The 8,470-nt window shown below is 39.4% G+C and overlaps 1 pseudogene; it reads right to left on the bottom strand.

The window, feature by feature from the left end:
* Positions 1-7,276: 7,276 nt before the first annotated feature.
* LOC118343221 lies at positions 7,277-7,954 on the bottom strand (annotated as a pseudogene).
* Positions 7,955-8,470: the final 516 nt, after the last annotated feature.

The raw sequence follows: 8,470 nt of genomic DNA on the forward strand, positions 1-8,470 counted from the left end.
GGAAGCTTGGCGACGGCGCTTTCAAAATAAAAGACATACATTTTCACATTAAAGGGATACGTTATGTATAAAGTTAAATGTGTATTAAAAGTTTAGTTATATTTTTCAGTGTGAGGTTTTTGCAAAAGTCAAATCCAAAGGATAGACAGTAAGCAGAAAACATGGACACTGTGGAAGTTATTTGGTTGTGTGGTCAAAAAAGTTTGTGCAAATTGTATCTACTATTACTGAAATCTCATTAAAGTGGCCCATGGCTGGACCAACCTGCTAGAGGGCCATGGAACGGCTCCAATTAAATGATAGGCTAGGTCAGTGATTCCCAACCTAGGGGTCTGAACCCCCACTAGGGGTCGCCAAAGCTTCACGGGGGGTCACAAGGCCTTCTTGATTTTGAGGGGTGGAAGAAAACTACATCACAGCATTGTGTTAACTTCTTTGAAGAAAAGTAAATTGTTGACTATTGACAAGAAAACAAAAAAGAAGCCTATTAAGTCTGAATGATTGTTGAAAAATGATTAAAAAAAAAAAACATAATACAGACAGAGAATTGTATAAAAAGTTCCCTAAACAGTTAATAATCTGCTCAAAATTACTCAAAATTACTCAAAATTACTCCTTTTACACAAACTCCTTGCAGTTACTGAGTTTTGAATATAATATAATTGAATCACTTAGTCAGGGGTCGTCAGCTTACTAAATAATAGAAAAGGGGTCCCTTAAAGAAAAAGGTTGGAAATCACTGGGCTGGGTTCATATGTAAGTGTGTCTAAATATTCACATACCTATATGTAGGTCTGACCCCAAAAAACTCAATGATTGGAATCAGTCGAGAATCTCTGCACTTTTGTTTTTTATCTCCGTCACTGGTACACTGGGATTTTATAACAGAACTATGAGCAGGACACACACTTCTACTTTCTCCGACTGTGTGGGAATCTTTTCATGTCACAGATGACAAAGAAAGGCGTAAAACAAGAGGAAGGCTAAAGCATGAGGCACAGCAGGCTGAACTGACAAAAAAAGGAACAAATAGTCAAATCTGATTCAACTGAGAAAATTCTGAGTTGGGTACAGCCCTACCTGTATGTATACTGAATGAGTTATTGGTAATTTGGTGGCTCCAATCAGATAAACACAATTCCACAGTAAACTGCGGGGGATAAAACCCACAGTCCTTGTTCTGTTTCAAAAATGCATTAAGCAGCTTTTCGCTTCCCTGCCATACAATGTTCTCTTTTTTTTATTACAGAGACAGTGAAGAGGCAGTCAGGAAATGGCCCCTATCGTGTCAGTGTTTTTTTTGGCAGACAAAACAGGCAATCTGACATTTTCTGACAAACAGTAAATGTTTAATATTGGAAACAACAGGAAATGATTCTTTGTATCCTGGTAAACTTGACTCCACTCTGCCTCAATACATAGGATGCCTCTTGCTGCACAGTTTAAAGAGACAGTGCACAACTTTATTCATATTTTCCTTTGCCGTTTTTTGAATTTATATCCCATTTATTTATGCCCCCAAACAGTAATATTTTCACAATCTTTTTATGTCTCTTGTCAACTCTTCATTCCTTCCTCTCATACTTTCTCTTATTTTCTTTCTTAATTTTCTCCTCATGAGATCCTTCTCCTCTTTCTTCCCTCTCTACCTGAGTTTCTCTGTTAAGCTTCATCCATCTTTCAGGGAATTCCAGACAATCACACACACACACACAGTGTTTGGTCTCTTATAGGTAACCGTATCTGGCTTATCTCAACTGATTAATTGCACACAGCCAAAGTTGTCTATAGGGTTTTGTGTGTGTGTGTGTGTGTGTGTGTGCGTGTGTGAGTGTGAGAGTGGTAAAATTAGTTACATTGAAAGCAAACATACATACTTTTGTGCATTTGCTAAAAGCACACATGTAAAAGCGTGTTTGGGAATCATATGACAAACAGCATTCTATCACATCTATGGTCAACATCAACATAAAGCTTTTTATTATAACACATGGTAAAGCTTTAGGTAAAAACAGCAGCCAATATAAAATCTGCTAGTAAATTATGCAGACTTTGATAAGAAAACATTTATAAGTTAGTTGGTTGTTGACTGAATGGTGTTCAAACATTTCTAGATCTTTAAAATGTTTTTTAACTGGTTGGTTAGTGGTTATTGTGGATGGTTTACTTCTAGAAATTGTAGAGATAAACATCTCCATTTAAGTCAAGAACAGATTATTTACTTATTTATTTGTAACACCAGGAAGCTTCTTCTGTTGCTTTTGTTCACAGTGAATAGGAAACTCACTCAAGTAAATGTTGCACATTAGCACAAACATTTCTGAGCCAGCCAGTGTCAATCTGTCCTTGTCCCCATACAAAGCCTGTGTGCTGTCACAGTGAACACAACATTGGAAGTTATACTCACAGATCCAGGCTGGAATTAACTCCCTGCTGTATAAACATATCAGCCCTGATCATGAGGTATTTATGAAATTCCTGCCTACAAAACTGCCTATGCAGCTGGCAGGCTCATTGCTCATGGGACAAACTTGTATGATATATAGAAAACTCTTTTGTGCATTTAAAAAAAAAGGTGTTTCACAAGAAATGCTATATAACAGTAACAGTTTGAGGTGGTACAGGTGCTGGAAATTACATTTAATTTTGGAAACATGTTCAACAGCACTGTGTGCTGCCGTAGCTGTGCTCCCCCTCCCCTGTTGTCTCTGCATAGACTACAGTCCTTCATTGTTGGTCTATTCTGTTTGACAGTTACCTTTCTTGCATACTGATCTTTTCTCCCAATTTGGGTCCCAATTCTGCATAGCAGCTGGGTAGATCAGACAGTCAGTACTGCAGTACCTTAGGGCTTATTTTGACAAAAGTGATGACAACACCTAGCAGAACTTTTTTAACCAGCAGAATTTGTCCACAGACAGCATGCTCCGATGTTGTCTGCAGACAAATGCCTCTGGAGAATGAATCCACTGGGGCACAGGAAGACTTCATTCTTCCTAAAAGGTTTAGTGTTCCAGGCTGGCAGCCACCTCATCACTAAGCGGCACCACACACAGTGAACCTTGCAGTGTGTGTGTGTGTGTGTGTGTGGCCAGAAGTATAACAGTGAGAGGCAGTCTGCCCTACTAAGTACCTGATAGTTCAGGGATGCAACAGAATATTTCTAAGAATAGTTTTGATGCTCCAATTCTGTCTTTTGACATATTCTCTTGATTGTGTCTTCGCAGCCTCCTGCTGACTCTGTCTCATTCCAGGGTGTGTGACAAGACTACAGCCATGATAGCAGCTCTGTGCGGCTGTATTTACTGTAGGCACACCAATGCTTTGAACTAAATGCTAACGGTAGCATGCTAACATACTCAAATAGACTATGTTCACCATCTAAACACAAAGTATGCCTGCTGAGTGCTGAAGCTGATGGGAATGTCATTAGTTACACTATCTTAAACCAAAGTATTGGACAGTATTGGAATTCTGACTTTTGAAAAATTAAGGGATTACAATTCATCCTGAAGGAAACAATGACTGTGTGTACCAATTTCTGTGGTAATCAACCCAACAGTTGTTGAGAGATTGTATTCAAAACCACAAATTCAACTCTATGGTGGCACTAGAGAAAAGGTCAAGAGACCAACAAAGTCAGTAGGATAATGAAAGTCTGAAGATTTTGTGCCAATCCATCCAGTAGATGTTAAAATGTTTCCAGAGGCAGATCAAGATGGGTTACATTGGGTGGCAGCGCTCACCCCCTAAGAAATGCTTGACCACCCTGGCTGCCATGCTGCCAAATTTAACAAATTAATTTAGATTAATTTTAAAAATAATGTGTTGAATAAAAGAAATTAACACATCGTTTAATGATCTGTTATGACCACATTTTAGACTAAGATAGGCTTAAGGTCAATGAGAAAGATATTTGGAAATTGTCAATATATTTGGAGGAAAAAAGTATTGATTTCTAATACCATCTTTAGATATTTCTTCAAATATGTTCATTTGGGGGCTTTTCCGAGCAAATATTGATATATGTGATAGTTTGCAATTAAATCAGCATATATTTCTGTTACCTGCATGAATAGTTCCCTAGATTCACCCCTATCGCTAAGGATCTCTAAGGTCATTAGGATTCATCCTTTAGGCACCATGTGTATTGCTACCACATTTCATACTACTACTTACTAATACTTCAAGATATGCTGCCACTAGAGGAGTAAGAAAAGTCAGTATCACCAAAGTCAGTAAGCCTCATCGTCTGGGAACTATGAATGTCTGTGAAATATGCATGCAATAGTTGATGAGATATTTCAGTCCGTACCAAAATGTCAGACTAACATACAGACAGTTTGGCACTGCCATCCCTAGAACATAATAGCATCAATTACAAATCTCCCCTTTACCAGAAGCTCCTCTGAAATTCAGGAAATAATCAAAAACTGAAAAAAAATGTTTTTAGAAGCTCTCCTTCCGAAGAACCCTTCAGTGGGAGGGACACATAATAAGGGTTTACTTAAGTGACCGCTGCCAAAGGGATTCAGTCTGGAATAGTCCAGTTCTAACACATTCTGTCTAACCACTGGACCATCCAGCAACAGCAAGCAAGTTGAAACTATCCAGGTTCACCAAATTGTAAGCATCTATGACGTTTGTGTTTTAGAGGACGTCATACTCAAAGCAGCTGTGTATTGTTTTTGCTAAAATGCTGTCAGTATTTTGAGCCCTATTACGTCTAATGAGCAAATTTCATTTGGAACTTATCACAAGGGAAGCAGGCTGGCCCCTTCTATTGTGAGTCAGACAGGAGGAATGTGGGAGAGAGTCCAGCAGTGCCATGATTCAGCTGATTCAGGGTTTTAAGTGAATAACTGAGCCGTGCAGTATGGACCAGTACACACCAATACACAGTAAGACTGGAGTCAGACTGCAGAGCCAGCCACTAGATGAATATGTGTTTGCTGGTGAGGTAAACAATATCATCTCTGAGGTTTGCACCAGCAGAAGGAGAACACCAATTCTGCTCCTGACATGACAAAATAAACCAGGTCTTTCTGCCTCAAATAAGTGTACCTTCATCAACACTTGGGGGCAGCAGAATGATATTTTTTATTTCTTCTAGATTCATCTGACAGCAAGCAAGATCCTAACTCTGAAAGGAGATATTCTATGACATTTCCATGCATTATTGTAAAATGCAAGGTACATTTCTTATTCACTCATTGACTTTTGATTCATTTTGTCTTCCCTTGCATGTAGTCTTAACTAAATGTATGGACCTTCTGTCCCAGACCCAGTACAGTAAGGTACAGATTTACTTTGTGCCATTCTGAACATACAAAGGGCAAATGCAGATGCACAGTATCAAGTGTATCCTTACAGTATGTTACTTTCCCCTAGAAACCAGAACTGTTGTTACTTGCATGACAGTGTCTGGTAAAGAGCTAAAACAACTTCTAAAAAGTAAAAATGATAGCAAGAAAATAAGATAAATCCTCAAAGCAATATATTGAAAAATCTACTTTAGATATTGAGAAGATTGATACCAGTCTCATATCTAGCTGCTAAACATAAAGCTGGAGCCTAGAGACATAGTTTAGCACTAAAAGGTGACCAAAGGTAACAAAACTAGGTCAGAACCTGGTATATGGCTGAACTGTGTATGGTCAATGTGCTATATTGTGGCTTAATTGTTACACAGATAGTCAGTTATGGTGTCCATAATGTGATATCCTGGATATTAAAGGTCCAGTGTGTAGGACTTAGTGACAACTAGTGGTGTAGTTGCAGATTGCAACTCCCTCACTTCTCCCTCACTTTCCAAGCAAGAAGGAAAAAAACTAAAGTGGCTGTGAAATGTTTAAACGCACCTATCTAGAACCAGTGTTTGTTTTTGTCCCTTCTGGGCTCCTGTAGAAACATGGCGGTTCAAAATGGCAGGATCCATGGAAGGCGACCCGCAGTGTCTGTAGATTTAAAGTCTCATTATAAGGTAACAAAAACATAATGATTCCTATATTCAAGTGATATACACTACACAGATTATACACGAATGAAAATATGCATATTAAACTATCTTTAAATTTTCAAGTGCAGTTGTCTATTGTGGTCCCAGTAATGTTTGTTCTTAAAGTGTACTGCCTCTCAAACTGGCTCAGGGAACGTGACGTAGGAGCAAGAGTAATTTATTAAACAAACGTTAACACAAATCATAAGACAAAACAGAAGACAGTAATCCAGGGTGGATACCATCTGTAGGAAGGGAAAGAGTGAGTGGACACATGGCCAGCTTTTATAGCCCAAGTGTCCAGGTTCATTAAATCAGCTGATGACCGTCTCATGTCAGCCAATTGCCCTGAGGTTGGCCAGGACAGCCTCCAAGACAGTGAGGGTAACGCAAGTAGCTGATCAAATGACATGGTTAAACTACATTTGAGGAAAAAAATATTATAAATGCTCCTGCTTTGTAAGAATAATACTTTTCACTCATGTTGTTTGATTTGAAAAGAAATTTATTCTAATTTTAATTTTAACTGTTAACTCCTCTCTGTGCCATCTGTAAACATATGATATACTGGCCAGCTTACGTCCCATTTAGCCCTCTGCTAACTTTAATGGGGAAAAAATAATTTAACTGTGCGGCTCTGGACTTTCCAAATGTTGTCATAAGGTGAGACCGATTAGGGGCCCACATGGTAAGTGGGCGTAGACTAAAAGTCTTCCGTCCTGTGTCAGCCCGAGAATGGTCTCTACTGTGGAGTAGGATCTGGAATTATGGTATATATAACTAATGTTCGCGCCTACTCATTTTGAAAGAGCAATGGGCAGTGGGGAAACTCCAACACAACCAACCAATGGTGGAACTACAGTCACTCAGTCAGTCGGTCAGTTCCTCTAAAGCTCATGTATTGACAGATTATTTCCAGTTTGTTAATCTAGTGTAGTTTACAGGCCTGAAACAGATGCCTTAAACAGATCTGCTTAAGGAGGCGATAATAATCTGTGTTCAACTTTGGTGAACAAATGTTGACGATAGCAAAGCCTGTTGACAGTGGTGACCTTTGAGGGGATAGGAGTTTCCACTCTAAAAGGAACAGTTGAAAGAAAACAGAAAGACGGCAGTACTTATGTGGTTAGGTACTGCCAGAAGCAGCCCCTCAAACAAATGAGCCATAGCATGCTAATTATTGAGTTTTAGAGGTGCTGGTTGGCGAATTGCCAAGTCAAGCACTTTACTTTCTTCAGCATGAAGGCAACAATTAGCACACATACAACCAGTGACCACCTACAGTCCCACAAAGAGGGCAGCCTCACCGCTCTTGTGCAGACTTCAGTACAGTTTTCTACGGCACACATAGTCTAGCTGGTAGACATGGATCTGACACAGGGTGCAGCAAGACATTAAAACATAGAACATCTGATAACTCTGTCCCACTAAATCACATCGCCCAGGGAAGCAAAGCTCTAGCAGGGGGTAGGGGAAGAAGAAGGCAGAGGTGAAAAATAAAGCCACCTGGCCAAAGTGATAGATAATGGCTGGGTCACTGCTGGTCGTAGACCACAACATGAGTCTTTTAGCCACAGGACTGCTGTTCCAGATAATGGCGAGCAGTGATGGCACACCTTTAATACCCATTTTAGTTGGGTGTGGTTCCAGTATTTGCCATAGCAGCATCCCAATGGAAGTGGGCATAAAGATCCCATCCACGTGTCTGTGCAAGTTCTCATCCCCAGCATAGTAAAAATGAACTATATCACTTCCATACTGATACTCTGCTACCCCAACATAGTCCAGGAAGAAGAGGGTATACTGACACAGCTCCCTGAAGTAGTGGGGGACCTCAGTGTGTCTAACAGTGACGGGCATGGAGGGTGGCGCCTCACTCAGCATCCGGGGGACCCCCCTGATCTGCTGCAGGCTTATAAACACTCGCCCAATTCTCTCCATTACAATCGTCGCCATAACTGTCAGTAGCTGAGTGATGCACACTGGGGAGTTTTTGGAGGATAAAGGTAGTGTAAAAGGAGACACTACAGAAAAAAAATTGGGTTATTGTGTCCTATTGATTCCTATTGATAAGTAATTTAATGGGAACCCACTTTTACAATTTAGCAGTAGCGTGAACGCTATTCAACATCTAAAATGACAACTTTTAGTAATCCACTCATCAACAAAAGGGGCATCTGTAAGTGACAGATATTGTAGGGGAGATGTGAAATGTAAAATTCAAAAAAGGTTAAGCATAATCAATATGCATATTAAAATAAAAGGTTTGAATTTTCATTCAAATGTATAATTATTATAATTATTACAAGTCTGATAACAAAAACAGAAAACATGTAAATTATTACAACTCATATCATCATAAGTTTGGCTACATTAAACACAATATGAGGGATAACAGTGAGCAGGAGGGGACAGAACATATGTGACTATGTTCATCAATTCAAGTTCATTCAACAACAGCAGACAATGAAA

The sequence above is a fragment of the Morone saxatilis genome, unplaced genomic scaffold (assembly GCF_004916995.1).
Source record: "Morone saxatilis isolate NCDOM2014 unplaced genomic scaffold, NCSU_SB_2.0 Contig9, whole genome shotgun sequence".
In the NCBI taxonomy this organism is placed as follows: Eukaryota; Metazoa; Chordata; class Actinopteri; family Moronidae; genus Morone; species Morone saxatilis.